Source organism: Mandrillus leucophaeus, unplaced genomic scaffold (assembly GCF_000951045.1).
Source record: "Mandrillus leucophaeus isolate KB7577 unplaced genomic scaffold, Mleu.le_1.0 Scaffold1218, whole genome shotgun sequence".
NCBI classification, from domain to species: Eukaryota; Metazoa; Chordata; class Mammalia; order Primates; family Cercopithecidae; genus Mandrillus; species Mandrillus leucophaeus.
The window spans coordinates 784,900-811,933 of NW_012100521.1; positions in this window are offsets into that span (position 1 = coordinate 784,900).

The following is a 27,034-nucleotide window of genomic DNA, read 5'->3' on the forward strand; positions in this document are numbered from 1 at the left end:
TGTTGCATGGATGAATGAACGACCTTTGCCAGAACAATCTGAGAGTAGCAGGGGCAAAAGCCAGATTTCATTGATAAAGACATGATAGGTGAAGGGATAAGGTGATGAAGTGAAGACATGAGGTGATGAAGTGAAGCTCATTCATGCTGCCTCGGCTTGACCTTTATATCGCCTGTGGTTTCTATAGAAAACCTCACATAGGACTGATTATTTTCCATTTGAGTTCAGGCATCATCGAAGTTAAGCTTCGCTTCCCCTCCTCTGCTCCCCTTCCTTTGGCTTCCTCCTCCTCTTCTCTGCAATCCTTGGCCCTATTGGCCACTTAAGCCACTGATGCACTCATACACTTTTGAAGTTCAGTATTAGAGATCATTTTCCCCAACAGCCCGATTCTTTTGTCTTTTATCATTTTAAGTCCTTTCAATAAGCTCTTTCTTTGCACCTGGACTTACATACTCTTTGTCATATGAACTTCACCCTTGGCTTCAAAGTCTATAAGAGAGCAAGGGTTGGGGCATCTTTCTGGTGCCCTTCGTTTCGGGGAAATCCTATTTCCTCTTTTGGTCAACTTAAGATAGTAACTGAGTAATTGGGTCTGTGAGGCATTTCCCAGAATATTTCCACTTTGTTCCTAGCTAATTCTATGGAATTACCTTCAAGTTCATCAATTCCCCACTATTTTTTTTAAAACCAGGATTTCCTTTGCAATTTCATTTCCTAATCTTTTCATGGTTTCGCTTTTCTATGTCCTCTTCCTTCTTCTCCACTTGGCCACCTACTTACTGAGAGTTGATGTCAGTCCTTAACTGATCAAGTTCTACTCAATCTCAAGAACTGAAGATCTTTCACTCTTAGGATTAACCCTACTCAGTCCCTGAACCACAGAGCCTGGCATGGGGATGGGAGCTCTCACCATCTTACCCCATCCTCAGCAAGTGGACTCTTGAGCTAGTCTTGTTGCTCCATCCAGTAAGCCACTCAGGCATCCAAATGCCTGAGTGAAGAACCCCATGAACCCTACACTTAGCAAAACAAATGCCATCCAAGGTCCTGCTTCCATAGCAAAAGTCATAATCTCATGTAACACTGATTCCACATCATCACTTTTACCTACATTTTAGAAATGACCCTTTTAGAGTGTTCAAAATCCTAAGCCAGTGAAGATCATGCTCACAAGAATGTGAAAGTAATGAAATAGAGGAAACATACCAACTCTTCCTCTAAGTCTGAATTTCAGCTTTTGAGAAGATATGAAATATAGGATAATTTTCCTAATGAGATTATTTTGGATACTTAACTTTATGAAGAATGATGAAATGATGGAATGTTAAAGCTTATTCTGCTACACCCATTGGCTTAATCAAATCCACCTAGACTGGCCTGTGGGCCTTCAGGGCCACAGGTTGCCATAATCATCATCCCCAAGTTCCCAGAAAATGTCTGCATTTGACAGGAGACTGATATTGCCCAGGATTTGGTGTGGGTGTGGATGTTTGAGCTGCGCTGATTGAACTCCTGCCAAAGTTTGTATATATATTCCCAGAAAAGGCTGTTCCAGACCCAGAGCTGGTTTTGATCACTAACAGATCTGAATTTTTCATGGCAAACAGGGTGTATGTGTACATGGGTGTGGTGGTGGTGGGGAGGAGGTGCTGGTAATGGTGACTGTGATATTTTCATATTATTTTAACTGATTAATGGCTATAATCTAGGAGTCATTTTGGTTTTAGCATTTTTTCTGTTTTAAACAGAAACATAAATAAATCTTTCTTTTTTCCTTTCTCTTCCGCTGAGGTATTGTCACACTTAGCATCTGGATTTAAATAAATAAAACAAGGTGTAATAAAAAGAGACTTAGACTGGGAGTTGGGAGTCCCAGGTCCTCATTTCACTTCTCTACTGATTTTCTGTGTGACCTTCAGCAAGTCAATTCACCTCTCTAGACCTCAGTTCCTGTGTATGTAAAATAAGGGTGTTAGACTAAGTGATCTCTAACACCTTTTCCAATTAAAAAATCATGTGAGTCAGTGGAATATATAACCCAGTTCCTTTCTCAAAGGTAGCATTTTTTCAGTTTGGGGTGATCTGCTTTTGGAGATATGGGACAGTAATTAAATCTGTGAATCTAAGATGTCTTCAGAAACATTGTATTGATGTAACCCAATCCTGTAAAAATAGTTTCTCCCTCTATGAGCTGAACTGAGGATCTCCATGTTCTGTTTTATTCCATTATTTTTCTTTGTTTTCATTGCTTTATCACTGGTCTGAGAGAATTAGATCCACAGTCACCTTCTCCCAAAGACCACCCATTGACTAAGCACTTTCTCCCCTAAATTCACCTGGGGTCTTCACCAATGCTCTGTGCCCTTCCCTCCACGATGATGGTCCTGAGAACAGCTGTGGCAATGGACATGGCTTTTTCTTTTTTGTTGTTGTTGTTTTGTTTTGGTTCTGAGATGGAGTCTTGCTCTGCCGCCCAGGCTGGAGTGCAGTGGCATCATCTCGGCTCCTCCCAGGTTCAAGCGATTCTCTTGTCTCAGGCTCTGGAGTAGCTGAGATTACAGGCACCCACCACCACGCCCAGCTAAGATATGGCTTTTTCAACTGCACACCACAGACACACATGTTGCTCAGCTTGGTCTACATGGAAGACCTTAAACAACAGGCTACAGCAAGGGATGTGGATTCATAGGAGCTGCCTGCAACTTCTGTGGGAGTTGTAGGACTGATCTAGTTATTCCAGCCTCAGTTTAATTTGAACAAATAGAGATGATAATACCTCATGGATTTTATTTCATAGAGATAACATGTGTTTTATAATCATAACACAGGCAAATGTTAGTTATCATCAGGTAACTTCCTCCCTGAGAAGGGCCTTCGAGATTATCCAGTGAGGCTTTGGGTAACAGAGGGGGAAACTGAGGCCCAGAAAGGGTAAGGGCCACATGTAGGATAATCATCACAGAGGGAAGGAAAAATGGTCTGGGCTGAGTATGGCTTTGCCTTTGGCATCTCCAGATGCAATCTCTGGCAGAGCAGAGGGGTGTAGGTAAATGTTGACAGCTCTGAATGTTTAGGTGGAATTATCACTGAAACTCTCCCCTCACAGGACAGAGAGGGAGAACTAGTCAGAATTACAGATAAACGAAAACTTGGAAAACAGTTCTATTTCATAAATAAAAATACTGAAGGAAAACTGCAGCACTAAGAGAATCCCTTCCTCCTCATTGCTGAGGTTGCTCTGTGATATACTATGCCTTCAAATCTAGAGGACAAATCTAACATTCCAAAATCAACCTCACTCATTCGGCATTTAACAAATGCTTTACTGTATGCTCACTGTGTTGGTTATTGTGCCAGGTGCTAAGGAGGGCACAGAGGTACAAACAAATACTTACACTGCAAGTGGGCAAGTGGCAAAAACTGTGAGTGCACAAAAGTGTCCAATGGAATACAAAGGAGAAAAAGACCAACTATGGTGCCATTAGCCAAGAAAACCTTTACAGAAGAGGTGATATTTGAGTTGGATCCCAGCTGGGCACTCACTCAGCTGAGAAAGCAGGGAATAATAATGTGTGTCACAAGTACTAGCTCACTTATTTCTGTGCAGTAAGTGCTTTTGTTATTTCCAGTTAAGAGATGAGAAAATTGGGGTTCAGAGAGATTAACTTGACTGAGGCCACACAGCTAGTTCAGGTAGAAGGCAGAGCCAGGAATTGAACCTAGATCTATCTGATACCAAAACCTGTTACCTTAATTACCACTATGCTATACTGGGAATTTAGTCAAAGAGGATAGAGTGTCTAGAAGTGCAGAGGGCTGGAAGAAGCAAGATGGTTTGCTCCAGAAATAAGGAGGCCTCCAGTGCTGGAAGACAAAGCTAAACTTGATTCTATTGTCAGTGGGGAGCAATGCCTATTTCTCAAGGGGAGGGGAGTGACAGGATCAGATTGTGATTTTGCTTTGTTTAGTTAACTTTAGCAGCGTCATTCTGGGTGCAGTGTGGATAATGGATTGTAAGTGGGTGAAGGGAAAGAGGAGGTCCAGGCAAGAGATAGGGTGCCTTGGACTACAAGTAGTATAGTAGACAAGGAGAAAAATTCACAGATTAGAGAGGGTACTCAGAAGATAGAATCAACAGGAGTTAATAATAGATAGTATGTGAGTTTGGAAGACACAAAGGCGTCTAGGATGACTTTCAGGTTTCTGGCTTGGGTGATTAGCAGATGAAGATATCATTTAGCATCAGAAATACAAAAGTTTACGGGAAAGACATGCTGAATTTGAAGGCCATTCAGATAAAGATGACCAGTAGGTAGTTGGGTCTATACCATCATATGTGTAGTTAGTAACTGAAGCCACAAAACTGACTGAGCTTATCCTGGAGAATATGTGGTCTGGGGAAAAAGGACAGTCTAGGGCAGAAGAACCCTGAGTCTCACTGACTTTTAAGAGTTGAGCAGAGGAAAAGAAGCCTATAAAGCAGAAATTTACTCTCAATCCTTCCATCGTGACCTCCACACACTACAGCAGGAGCACAGTGTGTGCATTTTGAGGTCAGCAGTAGGGAAGCACTGACTATGACAGAAAACCACAGACCAGGAACAGTACATAAGATAGGCCCAGGAACTGTGGGACCAGTAAAGGCCCCCATCCCACATACCTGCTCCCAAACAGTAGAGATATCGTTAATAAAGCATATTTTACGTTCATTTAATGTTTCCGTTGGTGAGCCATCAGAGAATGTTTGATTAAAACTTTGATTAGGCATTTGATTAAAAAGTTTCATTCCTTCTGTTACCTCAAATATTTTTGTTGGCTGTCCCCAATATTATATCTGTCTTATTCCGAGATTCTATCTTAGCAAACTGGAAAACAAAAACTGATTTCATTTAATGGATCTGAGGATTCATTTGCCTTCATCAATTTTCTACATTTTAAAAGTCAATATAAGTTTCCCTTTAAAAAATTACCAGTTAAATTTGGAAGCGCATTGACTGTTCACTATGCGTCACTTTCCCTCTGTTCTAAGAGGAAAAGTCTCTTCAGAAAAAAATTAATACAATATAGAGGTTAAACAAGTCAAAAGTATCGAGGTGGGACTTGCACTCACATATTGCTGAAGGGAGTGGCTTTGGGATTTATTTGTCATTTAGCTAGGTCTATTGCTATGCAAGACAAATCAATGTGGAGCCACACTTAGTCATCATTGATCAATTGTTCCATGATCAATTCAGATTTGTTCTCTTGAGAGTTTTTAAATAAGTTTAGCTAAAAGGGAACTTGCTGCCTGTCTGCATTAGCTTTTGCAGAAAAATATTTCTGCCTTTCTCTGTGACATGGCCTTGATATATGACAATAACCAGAGACTTGCTTATTTTGAAATCAGAAACCCTAGAGGCTAGGTTTTAATTTCAACACCTTTGTTATGGAAAATTCATTTAAACAGAAACTTTCTTGGCCATGTCAAACTTTTCATCACCTCTGGGAGAAGACTTTTTTCCCTCACTGAGCACATTGTGGGGAGCAGGGAGCAATACATCACAAACCTGAGGCTTGTGGGGAGTGGGGCCAATACATCACAGACCTGGGGCTATACGCTTGTCACCAATTCCACCTTTCCAGATCTTAAATGATATTGGGTCAGCTGCTAGGCCTATCAGCCAGATGTTGGGTCAATGTGATCAAGGTAGGGGATGTTGCTATGAGGGCTCTCTCTATATGAACTTCAGACCATCTCCCTCCCTCAGTCTAACAAGTACACACACACACACACACACACACACACACACACACACACACACACAAAAGTTGCAAGAAAACGAATGAAGATGATGGATGAGTCAGGCCAAATCCAGTTCTTGACTTAAAAGTGATCATCATCTCAGCACTTTCCCACTCCATCTTTGCCCCTGTTTCCTAGCTGAAGTGTCATTTAACTGGGGGGAAATTCTTGTGCAAATAACTTGTTGCTTTCTCAGAGCACACAGGTTTGGCAGAATAAAAAAGTAAGTAGAGTATCCAGTGGATGGATGGAGGACTGGATTGACCTGCCTACTTTGTAGCTCCAACTTCAAGGTGAATGTTTTTAATTCAGTTGCTTTCCTTCTAACACTTAGTTGCCTTATAAACTAACCCTTCACCCCCGGCAACCTTTTTTTTTTCCTTTGTTACTGAAGTGGGTTAGGAAACACACCTAAAAAAATGCTGGAGTGAAAGCATTAGTATAGCCTGAGGGAACTGAAGACCAGGAAATGGGGAGGAGGGAAAAGACTCAGTCAATTACAACACTCAAAGAAAAAACACAAAATTCATCTCCAAAATCCCCCTGTAGCACCAAGCACAGTGCCTGGCACAGTGGTTTGTTTAGGAAATGGTAGTTGAGTTGAAGTGACTTGTTCCATTACCAACTTTGAGTAAGTCTCTCCTTTGCCTACCACTCCATAAAAGGAAATTTCTGCTTGAAGACTCTAGAACTCCCATTGGTGCCCTTAGACCCGGTATTTTCCTCCATTGTGTCTTACCTAGCTTTGGAGGACTAGTGCAGTCATACATAACTGAATGCAATGTTTCTATGGAAAAATGTCCTCAGAGTTCCAAAAGTAGGATGTACAAATAAGCTTTTGGTGCACAGCCTATTCATCAGTAAACTGGGGATGACTTATGTTCTTCCAACACTTTAATTAGGAAAAACAGTGGTCTGATTTTCATTGTCTGCCTCATTAAGCTGCAGACAATTAAAAGCAAGACACTTATTACCTCAGAATGTGATAAGAGCAAAACTATAAATGGGTTTTGACTACTGCATTCATGACAAAGAAATAATGGATAATGCTTCCTGAGTCTCAGACACTGTTCTGGATGCTTTACCTAGATTAACTTATGTGATCTTCAAAACAACCCCATAAGGGAGATACTATTAGTATCCTAATTTTAAAGATTAGGTACAGTGGCACATAGAGGCTAAGCAACTTGCTAAAAAACATAGCTACCAGGTGGCCAAGCTGGAATTCAAATCCAGGCAGCCTGGTTCCAACTTGGCATTACTGTACCTCCGTTGTCTACCTCTAAGTCTTTGCTCATAGTGCTCTCTATTCCTCTAGTGCTTTCCCTTAGTTGTCAAAATTCCTTTCATCTCTTGAGGTCCAATGCTGCCTCCTTCACGATATCTTCACAGATCCTCCTTGTTGATCAGCCTCCATTTTCTGTGCTCCTAGAGTTTTGCAAACTTCTATTATGGCACTTTTCATATTTTGTCTTTGATTTGTGCTATTTACAAACATTTTATAGAGTGTGCTACTCACCTCCCCACACTGGCCATAGTGATTTTAGGGTAGAGGCTGTACTTTCCTCACCTTCATAGCTCCCTTAAGTGCCCAGTAGAGTGTCTAACACAAAGTAGGTGAATAAGATGTCGTCCCTCCCCTCAATAAATTTATAATCACCATCTTAAATACATTATTCACGTGCAAGGAGAAACTCAGGCCCTATCTACATGGAACATATTTGCCATTTGTAGAACCAGTTCCATGTTCTGGAACCCTCATAATGGTCTTGTCCTTGGCAGTCCCCAGTATAGAGGATAAGCTGGTGTAGTGCTGTAATCATAGAAGCCTTAGTATCTTTAAGGGTAAGGAACTCAGATCAGCCTCCCACCAGACCTAGGAATCTCCTCCACAGAGTCCTTGCCAAAGGGTCTCACTGTCTACAAGCAGTGTCCTGGACGTGGCAGGTACTTCTTCTCTCATGGAGTCAGTCTGTGCCCATGTATGCAGCCCTGTTGATTGGAAGGTCTTTCTGGGGTTGGGTTAGGAATCTGCCTTCCTCATGTCTGTGAGCCCTTGTTCTGCCCACCACCTGCTGCACCCAAAGGTCACACCACAGCAAATCTGTCTTCTTTCAATTATTTTGGCAGTTTGGTTCTGATCAACTCTTCAGTTATCCACTTGAGTATATGATGCAAATGATTCAAATAACTGTATTTCATCATCACACCCACCAAATTGGATTAACCTTTCAGCTATTTGATGGATTACTTAGCAAATAGCCCCAAGGGGCCTGAAATGATTGATTCCTATTTGCCATGTATAGATATTGTCAAGGGGAGAGTGTCACTTTGTTAAATGCTTAAATGGCAGAATAATACCTACCCACTCATGGTGAGGGTCTGTAGCCACCAATCTCTTGTGCTCCATGGATCTTGGTGTGAGCCTTCTCCCCTTCATATTACACAAGGTGTTCTGGGAACAAGTACTTTTTTCCTCTCTATCTTTCTCTGGAGTTTTCCATGACTCTTCCTGGCCTGAACTTCCGGTGTATGAGACAGGAGCTATAAAGAAAATGTTCAATTTTAAACTTTGAACAAAAGTTGTAGAAACAGGGCATCGGGACAGTTTATAAATAGACTCAACATTACAGTTATCTTAACAAAGTTTCTAATTCCATTGATTCCATTTTATTTGCTGGTCTATTTTGGGTCCAATGCCAAGGATGAAGTCAATGAAATCAGGAAAAATAAATCTAATGCAAGAGTTGCTGTCAAGGAGAGATTGGAATCAGGGCCACTTTCAAGTTCAATTTTTGCCACTAACTGACTCTTTGCTTTGGGCAAGTCACTTAACCTCTCTGAGCCTCAGTTGCATCATATGAAAAATCAGGACAGCCATTTCTGCTCTACTGCAGGGCTGGTCTGAGGATGCTGTGGAACAAAATCTGTGAAGATTCTGGTTTGTTTTCCTTGACAAATGTATGAAATAACACAGAACACAGTGAATGCTTTCTGGGGCTGCCAATGATATTAAGTGATATGATTTGGCTCTGTACCCCCACCCAAATCTCATGTTGAATTATAATTCCCAATGTTGGGGAAGGGACCTGGAGGGAGGTGGTTGGATCACAGGGGCAGATTTCTCCCACGCTGTTCTCAAGATAGCGAATGAGTTCTCATGAGCTCTTATGGTTTAAATGTGTGTGGCACTTACCCCTCACTCTCTCTCTTTCTCCTGCCACCATGAGAAGGTGCTTGCTTCCCCTTCGCCCTTCTGCCATGATTGTAAGTTTCCTGAGGCCTCCCAGTCATGCTTCTTATTAAGCCTGCGGAATGTTGAGTCAATTAAACTGCTTTTCCTTATAAATTACCCAGTCTCAGGTAGTTCTTTATGGCAGTGTGAGAGCGGATAATACAGAAAATTGGTACTGGGAGAGGGGCAATGCTATAAAGATACCTGAAAATGTGGAAGTAACTTTAGAACTGGGTAACAGGCAGAGGTTGGAACCGTTTGGAGGGCTCAGAAGAAGACGGGAAGATATGGGAAGGTTTGAAACTTCCTAGAGACTTGTTGAATGGTTGTGACCAAAATGCTGATAGTGATATGGACAACGAAGTCCAGGTTGAGGTGGTCTCAGATGGAGATGAGGAACTTGTTGGGAACAGGAGTAAAGGTCACTCTTGGTATGCTTTAGCAAAGAGACTGGCAACATTTTAACTCTGCCCTAGAGATCTGTAGAACTTTGAACTTGAGGGAGATGATTTAGGGTATCTGGTAGAAGAAATTTCTAAGCAGCAAAGCATTCAAGATGTGACCTGTTTCTAAAAGTGTTTGCTCATATGCATGAATGAAAATTATCTGAAACTGGAAATTGTATTTAAAAGGGAAGCAGAGCATAAAAGTTAGAAAGATTTGCAGCCTGACCATGTGGTAGAAAAGAAAAACCAATTTTCTGGGGATAAATTCAAGCTGCCTGCAGAAACCTGCATAAGTAAAGGGGAACCTAACGTTAATAGCCAAGACAATGGGGCAAATGTCTGCAGGTCATGTCAGAGACCTTTGTGGCAGCCCTGTCCCATCACAGGCTTGGAGGCCTAGGAGGGAAAAATGGTTTTGTGAGCCAGGCCCAAGTCCCCACTGCTCTGGCAGCCTCCAGACATGGCGCTTTGTGTCCCACCCACTCCAGCTCCAACCATGGCTAAAAGGGGACAAGGTACAGCTCAGGTTACTGCTTCAGAAGGCTCAAGCCCCAAGCCTTGGCAGCTTTCATGTGGTGTTGGGCCTACGGATGTGCATAAGACAAGAGTTAAGGCTCAGAAGCCTCCACCCAGATTTCAGAGGATGGATGGAAATGTCTGGATGTCCAGGCAGAAGTCTGCAGCAGGGGTGGAGCCCTCATGGATAACCTCTACTAGGGCAGTGCAGAGGGGAAATGTGGGGTTGGAATTCCTACACAGAGACCCTACTGAGACACTGTCTAGTGGACCTCCAGATCCCAGAATGGTAGATCCACTGACACCTTGCACTGTGGGCTTAGAAAAGCCTCAGGCACTCAATGCCAGCCCATGAAAGCAGCCATGGGGGCTATACCCTGCAGAACCACAGGGGCAGAGCTGCACAAGACCTTGGGAGCCTACCTCTTGCATCAACACACCCTGAATGTGAGACATGGAGTCAAGGGAGATTATTTTGGACCTTTAAGATTTAATGACTGTCCTACTGGGTTTTGGACTTGCATGGGAAAAGGCCTGTAGCCCCTTTTGTCAGCTGTTTTCTCCCTTTTGGAATAGGAGCATTTACCCAATGCATGTACTCCCATTGTATCTTGGAAGTAACGAATTTTTTTTTTTTTTTTTTTTTTTTATATGTTCATATGCAGAAGGGACTTGCCTTTTCTCAGATGAGATTTTGAACTTGGACTTTTGAGTTAATGCTGGATTGAGCTAAGACTTTGTGGGACTGTTGGGAAGACATGATTGGTTTTGAAATGCAAGAAGGACATGAGATGTGGGAGGGGCCAAGGGTGGAATTATAGGGTTTAGCTCTGTGTCCCCACCCAAATTTCATCTTGAATTGTAATTCCTAATGTTGGGGGAGGGACCTGGTGGGAAGTGATTGGATCATGAGGGTGGACTTCCCCCATGCTGTTCTCCTGATAATGAGTGAGTTGTCATGAGATCTGGTTGTTTAAAGGTGTATGGCACTTCTCCCCTTGCTCACGCTTTTTCTCTTCTGCCACCATGAGAAGAAGGTGCTTGCTTTCCCTTTGCCTTTCTCCCATGATTGTAAGTTTCCTGAGGTCTCCCAGTCATGCTTCCTGTTAAGTCTGTGGAACTTGGAGTCAATTAAACCTCTTTCTTCATAAATTACCCAGTCTCAGGTAGTTCTTTATAGCAGTTTGAGAACAGACTGATGCACTAAGCAATAAGAAAGATGTCCAGGCCCCAAATGCCCCAACCTGATACCTAGCTGGCTCTTAAAGAAGGTAGCTACTGTGAAGAGGGGGAAAAAGGCCTTGGCATCTGCAGGCCCTCTTTCTTTATGATCATTTAAATATAAAGGATGTGTTTATGTCTGTCTTCCTAATTAGGAAGTTTTATTCCTTAAACTAGATTTGACCTACTGGCATGTGACAAGAATCACTGACTTGTCATCTAACTGATATCTGAAGTTTCTATCATCCTAAGGGATGGGGGCAAGTAGGAGTAAGCTTCAGAAAAACGTATGTCTGAGTTTTTGTTTTAAACGTGTGAGGTAAAATCCAATTGTTTCTGTTCTGCTTAAACTGTTATTTGAAAGTATGTTGCCCCAGGCCTAGGCATTTGCCAAGCTCTCTCAAATTCACATCTTCTCTTATTCTCTCATTCTCTGCCTCCAATAGTTTCTATTTAGAGGTGGATCAACCCCATTAGCAGTCTTGGACTCTGCTCCTTTTCTGCTTCTCAGAAACCCCTTTCAGTTTTCTACCATTTGCAGCACATTTCATGCAATAATTGGCAAAACTCTGTCAATTTAATTAGACTTCCTGACAATTCCAGACATCTCTCCCCTTCAAAGCACTTGCTTTCCAATAGCAACTGAAACATAAATCCTGATGCTTTGACTTTCATGTTTCTCTTGAAATAATATTGTTAATGACTTTTTGTAACTATTGGAGGCCTTTGAATAGAGTTTGAATTAAAACACTGGCAACAAATATCTGTGAGTCATGTAGAAAAAGCTCAAAATTAAATCATTTTGCACAGAAGAACATCTTCATTAATATTTCTTTGCTTGATATATCTGATCTTGTCATAAAGAGTTGTGCTAAGGGGAAAATCTGTTTATAGAATTATATCATATTATATGATGTTTATACCATATTTTCCCATTGCTTAACACTGCAAAAATATAAATAAGTGCTCCTGTTAGGAAGAAAACAATTTGTTCTCAAAAACACATTTTATAATGTAGCAAGATTTTTAAAAGATCCTGTATTGAATAGATTCACTCATTTTGTAAACAATAATTTCTAAAAATAACACTGGAAAAATGTGCTAAGAAATGTGACCTATTTTTGTGAATCACTGATGGGTACTTAGGATGGATTTCTTTCTTTCCCCCTCAAATAGGCCCCCAAATGAGCTATTTAGAGTGCCTTCATGCTTGCCTGTGAAATCTCCCAGGGCTTCTGGAGTATTAAGCAAGGATGCTTTTTCACAAAGATTTAGCTAGAAACCAAACTTTAGCCAGAATGTGTTTAGAATGGATATACTCTGGGTGCCAAATTGATTCCTTAAATTAGAATTTTCACTAATTTACAATATCAACTGAATACTTAGGTACACTTCAAAGCATAAACACCTGGATCATGCAAGGTGGAGGGAAAGAAAGGATGGACAGGACAGGCCTGGGGTAGCAAAGGCATTAGCAACAGTCTCATAGTCCTATTGCCTTATCCCAAGAAAGAGATAAGAGCCCTCAAAGGATGGATCAGTGATCCTGGGACACTCATCAACTACTCCTCCATCCTCCCCCTGGTTAAAAGTGACTCCCTTAACTCAATATCACAGGGAATATCTTTGATCCATCATCATACAATGTTGGCACTGGAAGGGCTTTCAAAGTGAGACAATATATCATGAGTATCTACCATGTGCCAAGATATGTGCTAGTTTCTGGAAAAGTATAAGACCAATGAAGCATAGGCCCTGCCTTGTTAAATTTAGTCCAGATCTACCTCCTGATGTATGTTAAATTCAACCTAAATGTTGCTCCATACATAGTGAACTGTAACTTAACTGGATGTATACTAACTACTCTTGTGCCAATCACCAAGTTTCAGCCAATCACAGGAGGCCAACTTTTCAAACTGTGTTCAAAAAATGCAAACACTAAGCTGTAACCAATCTGGCTGTTTCTCATTTCCATTTTTGCACTTTGCTTTCCTTTTTTTGTTCATAAATCTTCTTCCACACTAAGGCAGTGCTGGAGTCTCTCTGAACCTATTCTGGTTCTGGGGCTCCCCAATTCATGAATTATTCTTTGCCCAACTAAACTCTGTTAAATTTAATTTGTCTAAAGTTTTCTTTTAACAGCCTCTTTCTAGTCCAACTTCCTAATTCCACACATGGAATACTGGTCCACAAAGCAGAAGGGGTTTGCCAAAGGTTATCTGGCTACTCAGGAGCAGGCCCGCAGATAAACCAGGAGTCAGATGTTCTTTCTTCCTCATCGCGTTGCTGCCTTATCACACTGTGTTATGGGATTTGTTTGCTCTGAGATTTGTGTTTGTTGCAGGATCAGAATAGCTTGCAAACTCAAAAAGAAAAAAAAGGTTTTGAATGACTCTTTAGCCTTGACCTCAGGTTGGGCTGCAACAACAATGAGGAAAGTAAAGACCCCCTGTCTACATCTCCCATCACTCTTTTGGGAACTCTGAGATGGGAAGCAGTCAAAGAGTAATGGAAGAAATGGAAGGGCACATGACTCTTTCATGCTACCATCTTCTTCTCTCCTTTTTCTTTTCTAATCAACCCTTGGAGATGGAAATGAGTTAGAGGAGAAGCCCATGAATTTTTCATGAAGGAGCATTGGATATGTCCAAATGGCCTCACCAGTGGGATCTCTGAAGAGCAGTGAGGGAATTCTCTCACCCAGCCTTCTCCTTAGAGGGACCCACAGTGGTAAAAGGTATGGAAGAAGGCACAAAGAAATGCTGGGGAGATGCTGGATAGAACATCTGAACAACACTGAAGAGGTGATGATCACAAAGTATCAGCAAATTCATCATCAGACAGTAAAAGACAGGGAAAGAACGGAAAGAGGTGAAGAAATCTTCTGCCCTAGGGCAGAGAGAATGACAGACATGAATCCTCTCCACTTTAAAGTTTGATAAAATGAGATGAGATGCTTTTAGAAGGTATTGTAAAAGTGAGACCTGTTGGAAGATCCAAGGACTCCATTCTGCTTTCCCCAGTGTGACTGCCTTCTGCTCAGGAAGCCTCTTCAGTTCTACAGAGCAAAGAGAGACAGGAGAAGCCCCATGGGTGGAGGTTGCTGACAGCTGTCCCCTACACTGGCTGGCATTTATTGAGTGCTTACCATTTGTTTTTCATACGTTATCTCTTTTCATCTCACCTTGATCCTTTAAGTTAAGGACTTGAACACAGAGAGGTTTGCTTGCCCCCAAAGCCTATCCTTTTAACCACAATGCTCCACTGGCATTCATCAAGGTCCAGAAATAAAGATGAACAAGCTCATCTCTTAGTCACCATTGACCTAGTTCCCTGAGCTAAGAAAAGGGGTAGAGAGACAGGGCAAAAAACTCTGGGCAGAGTAAAAAGGTACATTGCATTGATGCCATTTAGGTTGGTGCAACCTAATAAATGGAAAAATGCTGTTTAGGTTGTACCAAACTCCTAAGAAAGGAACGGGAAGAGTAAGCAGGATTGAGCAGGGAGATCCAAGGACTGGGATGCAGAGATGACAAAATCTTGACCAAACCAATGGAGACCTCCAGAGCAAAGACTACCCCTTAGAGGAGTCTCACATTGAACAAAGTTGGCCAGGCCCTAGTGCGCTCCTTGTGCACAACCATTGACTGAAAGCTGCCGAGGAGAACATGTCCTTGGTTCACAAACCAAGGCACGTTCTTCCTTGGAAGAAGATCCAAGGGACACAAAGATAATGAAATTGTCCAATGGATGGGAAAAAACAAGTGAGCAAGATATCTGGATTTCAATTACTTAACACTTTCTTATGGAACTTCACTTTACCTAGATATTCCCTGAGGTTAGGGTCTTGACCAGTCCTGAACTACTGCAATTATCCAAATTTAATTTCATAAAAGTAAGATTAGGGGAACTTAGCCTGGAAAAAAATCATAGACTATTTTCACCATGCAAATTATCCAATTGTTTGCTAGGTTTGCTTTCCTGTATAGATCTTCCATTAGTAAAAAGTGTGAAGTCCTAGAATTTTAAGGCTGTTCGAGACTTTAAACAGCCACTGAGTTCAACTCTCTGTCACTCCACACCTCTGACAGCACTCAACCAAGAGGTAATCCAACCCCTATTTGATCATCTCCAGAGATAATTGGAACTCACTTCTTGAAATAGTCTTTTAAATTAGGCCCTGGACACTCTAACTGCTACTGAGCTCCTCTTTGCAAAGAGTTGGACACTATAATCCTGTGCTGACTGAAACAGTCTTTCCAAACTGTGGCTCTTGAGTCAATGGAGCTTTAGCATTTTAATACCACAGTAGTTTTTTCTTTGAGGGAAAAAAGAAGACTGAGGATACACACTGAGTAGCCTTGTTCCTGGAGGGCTCCAGGAACAGGCCTTTGAGAGCCCTTTCTGTTTTCAGATTTGAATTTCCAAAAGCTCATTTTGAGCCATCACTAACAGCTTGGAACTTCTGTGGGGAAAACTCACTAAAAGCAAGGAGAGAATCAAAAGAGTCAAAGTATTCACAATAGCAAAGACGTGGAATCAACCCAGGTTCCCATCAATGATAGATTGGATAAAAAAAAAAAGTGGTACATATACACCATTGAATACTATGCATCCATAAAAAGAATGAAATCATGTCTTTTGTAGCAACATGAATGCAGCTGCAGGCCATTATCCTAAGCTAATTAACACAGAAACGGAAAACCAAACACCACATGTTGTCATGTTTAATGGGAGCTAAACATTGGGTACAAATGGACACAAAGATAGGAACAATAAACAGTGGAGATTCCAAAAGCGGGGAGAGGGGTAAGAGGGACAAGGGTTGAAAAACTACCTATTGATTCTATTAGGTACTATGTTTTGCTACTTGGGCAATGGGATCATTAGAAGCCCAAACCTCAGCATTACACAGTAAATCCATTTAACAAACCTTCACAGGTACCTCCTGAATCTAAAATAAAAAGTAAAGTTTTTTAAAAGCGCACAAAAAAAATAAAACCCTAAAATGGTGCCAATTTTTGCTCTGGGGAGGAACATCCTCTTACCTCATGCAGCCTACTTTAAAAGGTAAAGATATTTCCTGAATAAAATAAATGATTTGAAGATCTTAATGAGGCAGTGACCTAAGGGTGTGTTCTGAAGGATCAGAAAGGTCGTGACTGATTAATTTTTCACTGTCTGATTATCGACTAGAGATGCTTCATTAACCTGCTTCAGACACACAACTCCCGAGGTCTTGCTTTTTCCACTTGAATTTCAAGTTGTATTTGAAAACATCCACCTTGCAAAGAATGGTAAACAAATAAAAAACAGGAGTGGGAGAAGAGAGGGCACTGGAAGTCCTCATATTGCAGGTTGTTTTGGGGGAGCTGGAGAACTAGAAACAACACTGAATGAGTTCTTTGATAGAGACCATCACTGCCGAGACCTGACACGGGTAAAGTGTCAGCCTTTGCATTAACAGAATATCTTTTTTATCTAATTAGTCAAGTGTCTTTACCAAATGCCAAGTCTCTCACAAATAAACACACTGTGGATATCAGTACAACATGGCTACAAGCATGTGTCAAACGAATAATTAGATAACTATGTCTTTAATATGCTTGAAGTATTCGGTTGGATTCCTTTTAGCCACAGGCTATGTTACAGTTTTCTTACATGGGGACTTGCAGAATCATTCAATAAGCACCCAGTGGTCTTTATGCAGGAGAGGGCTAGGGCCCCTCCCAGCTGTATTGATTTAGGATTCTCTGAGAAACCAGCTACTAAAAAGATCGAACAAGACACTGATTTTTATAGAAGATTTTCATCAGGAATATAACTTTATGGTTTTGGCATTCCTCTTTCTTTAAAGAAAGCAAAGATGGGACAATGAGTTCAGGGGAGTGAGATTACTGGTAAGAATCCATCAAATCACCTGAAGACGCAAGGACAGACAGTGGAAAGAGAACTGGCTGGAGTTTAGGTAATATTTATCATTGACAAGCTGGATAACCTTGACTAAGATATTGAAGCTATTTGACTCAATCTATAAAATGAGTCAGATATGAGACTTACATGAGATAACAGGAAAATATTCTGCAAGCTGTAAAGGTATTCTTCACATGTGCAGAGCTCTCATTATGTATTACTGGGATCCAGGAGAACCCTAATAGAGTGGAGTATTATTGTACAGGCTTAGAGGCAGGCTGCCTGGATTCAGTCTCAGTTCCGACCTAAGCAAGATGCTTAACCACTCTGTGCCTCAGTTTTCTTACCTGTAAAATGTGGAAAATACAAGCACTTATCTTATGGTATTGTTGTGAGCATTATATGAGATGAAACATGTAAGGTACTTAGCACATAGTGCCTGGCACACATAGTAACAGTTCATCAAATGTTGGGTGTTATTGTTATATTTTCAGTGTATCGTTTATTGACATCCTTGTGAGACTTTCTCCCTGTTCAATACTTGGGTATCCACTAATGATAATGATGCTGGTAGTGCTGGCAGTGGTGATGGTGACACAAATAATAGTGTCAAGATGCTTCCACTTGGCGTTGTGTTGCATGACTCACATACTGACCCTATGAGTTAGCCAGGCAAGGATCCATATTCCTGTTCTGTTCATGAGCCAACTAAGGTAAAGAGGGGTAGAAGAGTTACCCAAGGTCACACAGCTAATGAGGGTGGCAGGAGCACTGGTACCCAGGGCTTTGGATTCTCAATCTGGTGTTCTTTACTTTTCTCTTTCTTTCTTTTTTTTTTTTTTTTGAGACAGAGTCTTGCTCTGTCACCCAGGCTGGAGTGCAGTGGTGCGATCTCAGCTCACTGAAACCTCCACCTCCCGGGTTCAAGTGATTTTACTGCCTCAGCCTCCGAAGTAGCTGGGATTACAGGCGCATGCCACCACACCCAGCTAATTTTTGTATTTTAAATAGAGACAGGGTTTCACCATGTTGCAGGCTGGTATTGAACTCCTTAGCTGGTGATCTGCCCCCCTCGGCCTCCCAAAGTGCTGGGATTACAGGAGTGAGCCACTGTACCCAGCCCCCCAGTGTTCTTTCCAATGTACCTTACTATCACCCAGTGAGAATGAGTACCTACATGTGTCTCATCTACAAGCCAAACATGTTTTTCTATCAAAACCACATTCCTATGCTCACTAACAAAGTGTAATGTTTACAAAAGCAAGAAAATAGCCCTGCTCTTCCCTGGGGACATTGGTCACTGATATCCTTAGACCAAAAAAACAAAAAAGATGATTTACAAATTCCATGTACCTGCAAGAGATGCAAATTGAATTTGTAAAAATATATAATTATCTACTAATATGCTTTGTAGCAATAAGGAAAAATATTAGTAATAAATCTAGAAAGTATATAGGTGAGGAAGGACTTTATTTCTCATCTGAAAGACATGTGAAACAGCAAAACCCTTCCAGAAAAGTATATGGGCAGACGGTAAGAAGGCCACAGAGTCCCATGGTCCTTTTCCTTGTATGCTGGCTCCTGAAAGGATGATTCCTAAGGAAATTCAAGAGATAAAAATCAAGCAAATAATATTAAGAATGACCTCAGCAGTCAAAAATTGTACTATGGCACCCTGAAAACAAGGAGTGAGGAGCATCCGTTTCTACATGGCTTAATAAGATCTGTTTTTAATGACCATGGAAATATATACTTCAGTCAAAGTCATATATATATATATACACACACACACACGTATAAAGAGTGAACAGTGCCAGAAAAAATGCTATATATATATATTCACCAATACACAGAATCCCATGTACAATGGAAAGAAAAATGAGCGCTCAGAGAAATGAGTTTCACAATTCAGCTTTGAAAGCATAAGACATAAAATAAATTATAAAGTCCAATTTCTATTTCTCAAGTTGTAAAAAATAAAATAACACTCATAATAGGAAAGTGAGAAATAAAGTGATCAAGTACCTTAGAACTAGAAAGAAAATGAAAGGTTAAGACAAAAGAAGATGAATGGATAAAGAAAATGCAGTACATATACACAATAGAATATTATTCATTTATAAAAAAGAATGAGATCCTGTCATTTGCAACAACATGGATGGAACTGGAAGATGTTATGCTAAGCGAAATGAGCCAGGCATAGAAAGACAAATATCGCATATTCTCATTCAAATGTGGGAGCTAAAAAAGTATTGAACCCATGGAGATAGAAAGTAGAATGATGATTACTAGAGGCTGGGAAGGGTAATAGGGAGGAGGTATAAAGAAAGGATGGGTAATGGGTACAAAAATACAGTTAGATAGAGGGAATGACATCTAGTGTTTAGTAGCACAATAGGACAACCATAGTTAACAATAATTTACTATATGTTTCAAAAGAACAAAAGGAATGGAATTGGAATATTTCTAACGCAAAAAAAGATAAATGCTTGAGGTGATGGATACTCCAATTATCCTGATTTGATCATTACACATTGTATGCTTATAGCAAAACTTCACATGTACCCCATAAAAGAGAAGTGAACAGTGCTAGAATAATACTGAGAAAGTGAGAAATAATCAGTCTGAGGGCCTCAGTGGCAATTGAAAAGACCATCCTTGCTTTAAAAGTGACTATGGTTCAGAAGCTTTAATAAAGAATAAAATATAAACAATGGGAGTTGGCAAAACCTGAAAGGAATTCGCATGAATTACCCCCAACAGTAGCTGCAACCATGCTCTGACACTCTATCATGCAATATCTCAGTCACTAACACCTTATTTCTTCTACCCAAGCACTGGATATAAAGGATACAGGTATCAACAGGCATATATAAGTGTATAGGTATATAAGAGGTATATAGGTATATAAAGCTATATAGGTTTATATATCAAGGATGCTCTTCTACCACACCATGACCACACTTGCAAATGGGAATGGAAGTGGTGGGGACAGCCAACTTGGGCTAAAGGACTTAACAATACTCCCAGCTCTCCTTACCCAAGGCAACTACGTATGCTGAACCCTCAGCTTGGCCCTTCACATGTGTCCTCTCCTTTAATTCTTACAGTGGTTTTATGAGGTAAACATATCCCTACTCTTATTTTTCATAGAAGGAAACCAACACTCAATTGGTGAAATACCCTCCCAAGATTTCACATCTTGTAAGTGGAAGAGCTGGACTTTGAATCCAGAGTTGTGTGGTTGAGTCAGTGCTCTAAAGCTGTACTAGCCCCAGTCTCACCAGACAGCAAGAAAAGTGGTTGTGGTCATACACTTTTACCACCACTACTGCCTACTCTTTAAAAAAAAAATTGTGGGTACATAGTAGATGTATATATTATGGGGTACAAGAGATGCTTTGATACAAGCATGCAATGTGAAATAAGCACATGAGGGAGGATGGCGGTAACCATCCTCTCAAGCATTTATCCTTTGAGTTACAAACAGTCCAATTACACTCTAAGTTATTTTAAAATGTACAATTAAGTCATTATTAACTATAGTCACCCTATTGTGCTATCAAATACTAGGTCTTATTTATTCTTTCTGGTTTTTGTTTGTTTGTTTGTTTTACCCATTAACTAACCCAACCACTGCCTATTCTTCATAAAATGACCTTCTAGGTGTGGAAAATCCTACTTTCCTTAACTTAGCTAGGACAAAGTGGACATTCTTGGAGATAAATGTTTACTATAAGACTCCCCTCCCAAAAAAAAAACCCCAGCAAATTCAAAAAGGTAGATATGAAGGCATTTAAGACTATTCAATTACTAGAGCTAAAAAAAAATAGGTTACCAATATGAAAAAAATTGGGACTCAGCTCACACCATACAGTAAAAAAAATCTAGACGGATTTAAGACTTTAATGTCAAAAACAAAACTTAAGGCATTCACATTGTAAGAGAAGAGGTTAGGTTGTCTCTGTTTATAGATGTCATGATCTTATATATAAAAAACCCTAAAGACTCCACTAAAAAAATTAAAAGTAATAAATGGGTTCAGCCGGGCATGGTGGCTCATGTCTGTAATCCCAGCACTTTGGAAGGCTGAGGCGGGCAGATCACAAGGTCAAAAGACAGAGACCATCCTGGCCAACATGGTGAAACCCTGTCTCTAGTAAAAATACAAAAATCAGCCGGGCATGGTGGTGCACACCTGTAGTCCCAGCTACTTGGGAGGCTGAGGCAGGAGAATCACCTGAACCTGGGAGGTGGAGGTTGCAGTGAGCTGAGATCACGCCACTGCACTCCAGCCTGGAGAAAGAATGAGACTCTGTCTCACAAATAAGAATAAAAATAAAAATAAGTAAAAATAAATAAATGGGTTCAGTAAATTGTCAGGATACAAACTCAAAGAAAATCTGTTGCATTTCTATATAGTAACAACAAACTATCAAAAAAATAAAATTAACAAAACAATCCCATTTATAATAGAATCAAAAAGAAAAATAAAAGGAAGAAATGTAACCAAGGAGGTGGAAGACTTGTACACTAAAGACTGTGAAACATTGATGAAAGAAATCAAAGAAGACACAAATAAATGGAAAGATGTCCTGTGCTCATGGATTGGAAGAATTAATACTGTTAAAATGCCCATCTACCCAAAACTATCTATAGATTCAAAGCAATTTTGATCAAAATTCAAGGGACATTTTTCAAAGAAACAGAAAAACCAATCCTAAAATTCACATGAAACCGTGAAAGATCTTGAAAAGTCAAAGCAATCTTGAGAAAGAAAAACAAAGCTGGAGGCACCACACTCCCTAATTTCAAATTATATTACAAAGCTATAGTAACCAAATAGTATGGTACTGGCATAAAAACAGACACATAGAACAACTGAGCAGAATACAGAGCTCAGAAATAAATTCATGCATATATATTGTTAGCTAATCTGTGACAAAGGTCCTAAGAACACACAATAGGCTATCATCAATAAGTGACTTTGGGAAAACTGGATGCCTACATGCAAAAGTATGAAATTGGACCCTTGTCTTCAATCATATATAAAAATTAACTCAAAATCGATTAAAGACTTAAATGTAAGAACCTGAAACTGTAAAAATCCTGGAAGACATAGGGGAAAAGCTCCTTGACATTAGTCTTGACAATGAATTTTTTGATATAAAACCAAAATCATAAACAACAAAAGCAAAATAGGTGGGTGGGACTACATCAAACTATAAAGCTTCCGCACAGCAAAGGAAACAATCAACAACAAAACAAAACAAACAATGAAATGAAAAGACAACCTACAGAATGGGAGAAAATATTTGCAAACTATACCTCTGATATATTCAAAACATATAAGGGGCTAGGTGCAGTGGCTCACACCTTTAATCCCAGCACTTTGGGAGGCCGAGGCAGGAGGATTGCTTGGGGCCAGGAGTTTGAGACCAGCCTGGGTGACATTGTGAGACCCCCATCTATACAAGTACTTTTTTTTTTTTTTTTTTGAGACAGAGTCTGGCTCTGGCTCTGTTGTCCAGGCTTGAGTGCAATGGCATGATCTCAGCTCATTGCAAACTCTGCCTCCTGGGTTCAAGTGATTCTGATGCCTCAGCCTTCCAAGTAGCTGGGATTATAGGCACACGCCACCACACCCGGCTAAATTTTGTTTTTTGTGCTTTTTTTTTAGTAGAGACAGGGTATTGCTTTGTTGCTAAGGCTGGTCTCAAACTCCTGAGCTCAAGCAATCTGCCTATCTGAGCCTCCCAAAGTGCTGGGATTACAGGTGTGAGCCACCACAGTCAGCCTACAAATAAAAACTTGAAAAAGCTAGCCAGGTGCGGTGGCACATGCCTGTAGTGCTAGCTGCTTGAGAGGCTGAGGTGAGAGAATCACTTGAACCTAGGAGTTTAAGGCTACAGTGAGTTATGTTTGTGCCACTACACTCCAGCCTTAGTGGCAGAGCGAGACCCTGTCTCTAATATATATATATATATAAATACATATATTATATATACAATATACTATATATTATATATACAATATATACATTATATACACAATATACTATATTATGTATACAATATATAATATATATAAAAGAGCGAGAAAGAACTCACACAATTCAACAGCAAAAATAAATAAATAAATAATCTGATTTTTAAAAGGACAAAAGATCTGAATAGACATTTCTCAAAGAAAGACGTACAAATGGCTAACAGGTATGTGAAAAAAATGCTCTACATCACTAATCATCAGAGTAATGCAAATCAAAGCCACGAGATTTCACCTTACAACTGTTAGGATAGTGATCATTAAAAAGACAAGCGATAATAATCGTTGGTAAGGGTGTGGAGAAAACGGAATCTTTGGGCACTGTTGGTGAGAATATAAATTGGTACAGCTGTTATGAAAAACGATATGGAGGTTTCCAAAGAACTTAAAAATATGGCCAGGCATGGTGGCTCACGCCTGTAATCCCAGTACTTTGGGAAGCCGAGGTGGGTGGATCACCTGAGGTCAGGAGTTCGAGATGAGACTGACCAACATGGTAAAGCCCCGTTTCTACTAAAAATACAAAAATTAGCTGGGCGTGGTGGCGTATGCCTGCAATCCCAGCTACTTGGGAGACTGAGGCAGGAGAATCACTTGAACTTGGGAGGCGGAGTTTGCAGTGAGCCAAGATCATGCCACTGCACTCTAGCCTTGGCAACAAAGCAAGACTCCATCTCAGGAAAAAAGAAAAGAAAAAAAAAACCCTTAAAATTAGAGCTACCACATAACTCAGCGATCCCACTTCTGGGTATATATTCGAAGGAAATAAGATCAGAATCTCAAAGAGATATCTGCATCACCATATTCACTGCAGCATTATTCACAGTAGCCAAGACATGAAAACAGCCCAGGTGTCCATTGATGAATGAATGCATAAAGAAAATGTTATATGCATATATGTATATTATACATATAGATGGGAATTCTTCATAGTTCTTAGCTAGTTCTTATGTTGGATGGTGGGTTCAGAGGTACTTATTATGTATTTAAAAATACGTACAGCCTGTCATAGTCTGAGGATGATGAAGTGCCATGAGAAGAGACATATGATTAACACAATTCATACAACTTAATTGTATTAATTAAACACAGAATGATTTTATTAATTTAATATGCATACATATGCAACAGAAGATAATTTGGCCATAAAAAGAAGAACATTATGTAATTTGGGACAACATGGGTGAACCTGGAGGACATTATGCTAAGTGAAATAAGGCAGGCACAGAAACCAAATACTGTACGATCTCATTCATATGTAGAACCTAAAAATGTCAACCTCATGAAAGCAGAGAGTAGAAAGGTGATTACCAGCGGCTGGAGGAATCAGGAGATATTGGTCAAAGGGTACAGAATTTCAGTTACAGGGTGCATAAGTCCTGAGGTTCTAATGTACAGCATGGGTGGCTATGGATGTGATTGTTTATTTTATTATACAATAAATAAACATTCTTTTATTTATTAAATAAATTGTGTTTATTTAATAACACAATTAAACACATTTTGATATACATTATCAAATGTATATCATTTGATATACATTTGATGATATACATTATCAAATCATATACATTATCAAATATACAATATCAAATATAATATACAATATCAAATCATATACATTTGATAATGTATATCAAATCACCACATTGTATACCTTGAATATATACAAGTTTTATTTGTCAAATAAATGTTTTAAAATAAAAATACACACAAAGAAAACAAAACAAAGAATTTTAGATGAAAATAGAGGCCAATGTTTTTCTGATCTTAGGGTAAGGAAAAATTTCTTAAACAAGGAACAAAAATAAGCACTAACCATAAAAGGAAAGATCAATAAATTTGACCACTAATATTAAGAGTAGAATTTGTTCTAAATTGCTAGTGTACATAGGTCAAACCACTTTGGAAAACAATTTGATATTTACTGGTAAAGTGTAAAATTTGCATAGCCAAGACTTAGAAGAAAAATTCTTGCGTATGTGCACATGGAGACATGCATAAAAATATTCATAACAGCAGTGTTTATAATAGAAAGAAACAAGAAGAAAAAATCTGGAAATAACCTCAATTTCCAGCAATAGAAGAAAAGATAAATGATGATTTAAACACTGAAATGTTCTATAACAGTGAAAAATAATGGCCTTCAGGTACCAAAAAACAATAAGGATACATATAGCATAAAGTCTAACAATATAAAGCAAATTCCAGAGCACTACTTGACATTGATATCCTTATTAAAATGCAATAAGCCAAATGAAACAATGTATTGGTTTAGGAGTACATACATATGGAATTAAACTACAAGAGAAGCAAAGGAAAATATTAAAAAGCAAGGGGATGGTAACCAGAAAATTCACAATTAAGGTTTTCTCTCATGCAGGAGTAGAAAGGCAGGGTACCTGGAGTGGGGATGAGCACATAGACAGATGGGAGTTCTTCATAGTTCTTAGGTTGGATGGTGGGTTCACAGGTACTTATTAGATCTTTAAAAATAAATAAGGCCCATCATGGTCTGAGGATGATGAAGTGCCATGAATGGAGACTTATGATCAACACAATTAATATAACTTAATTGTATTAACTAAATACAGAAAGATTTAATTAATTAAATTTAACTTCTGATGTCTGGAAAGAAGAAAAAAAGGTCAGCATTTTCAAGTACTGATTTATGATCCATAACCAAAATACAATCAGAATATAGGGTTTTTTTTTTTCACTTCATCGTGTTTCCAGTAATATGTCCCTTCGTGAATAATATCAAACCAGATCAACTTTCTGCAGTTAGAAATTGTTGACATTGTTTCAAGAGATAATCACATTTTTGCCTAGAAAAGGATGGTTGATGGATAGCAGTTCTGGCAGATGTGCTGAGGACACTGTCCTGTGGCTACCTGGGTAACGGTTTAACATTTAATTAGAGGATTAAAATGCATCTTTCTCTTTTTCCTTCACTAATGCAGAGCATACTGTAAAGAAAAGGGAATGAAAAGAGAAATTAAATGTACAAAATACATGATTTAATCTATTAGAATGCTTCACTTATCCAGCATTGCTGGAAATGAGGGATTTTTTAGATGTGAACTTTGCACATAATATAACCCCTTGTAACCCAAGAACGCTTTAAAAACCATTTTAATCATTTCTGATGAAATCTTGCAAGATGGCTTACAAACTTGCCTTCTCTTTAAACAGAGTAATATTCCAAGTCCCACGTTTCTGCAATGCCCTAGATTCATCATTCTGAAATAAAATTAGTGCATTGGGCAGTAACACAAAGCTGCCATCAGAACCTATTTGGTCCATGTTTTCAATTCTCTCAAATTAATTCCTGAGTTTTTGTTTCAGCTTTGTGTAGATTTTCTGTAATTTTCCTCCTAACCAATCTATCAGCCACCACAACTCTCAGCACACTTGCCTCCTCAAGCACCACTCCCTGCTTCTATGGTGTCATAGGTGCGAAAACAAAGAGGCAAGCCTCATTTATTCGTTGATTCACTCATTAAGCATTTATTGAATGCCCAATATGTGCAAAGCAGAGACAACATAAAGGAATCAGACACTGAGCCCATGCTCAAGTTGCTTTTGATCCAGTGGTGGAGAAAAGCTGTGTACATATGTACTGAACAGAAAGTAAAGCATGTACGAGCAGTGCAGATAATGTGCCACGGGCGTTCTGAGTAGGGGTGAATCATCAACACCTGAAGGTTCAGAGAAGGCTTCTTGGAGGAGGTGGCATTTGAGTTGGGTCTTGAAAATTGATGGGGCTGGAAATATGGAGATGGAGAGAAGGGCATTTCAGGCAGAAAGAGGAGTACAAGCAAAATCTCAAGGCATAACGCATAATAGGTGCTTAATATATTTTTTTTAAAA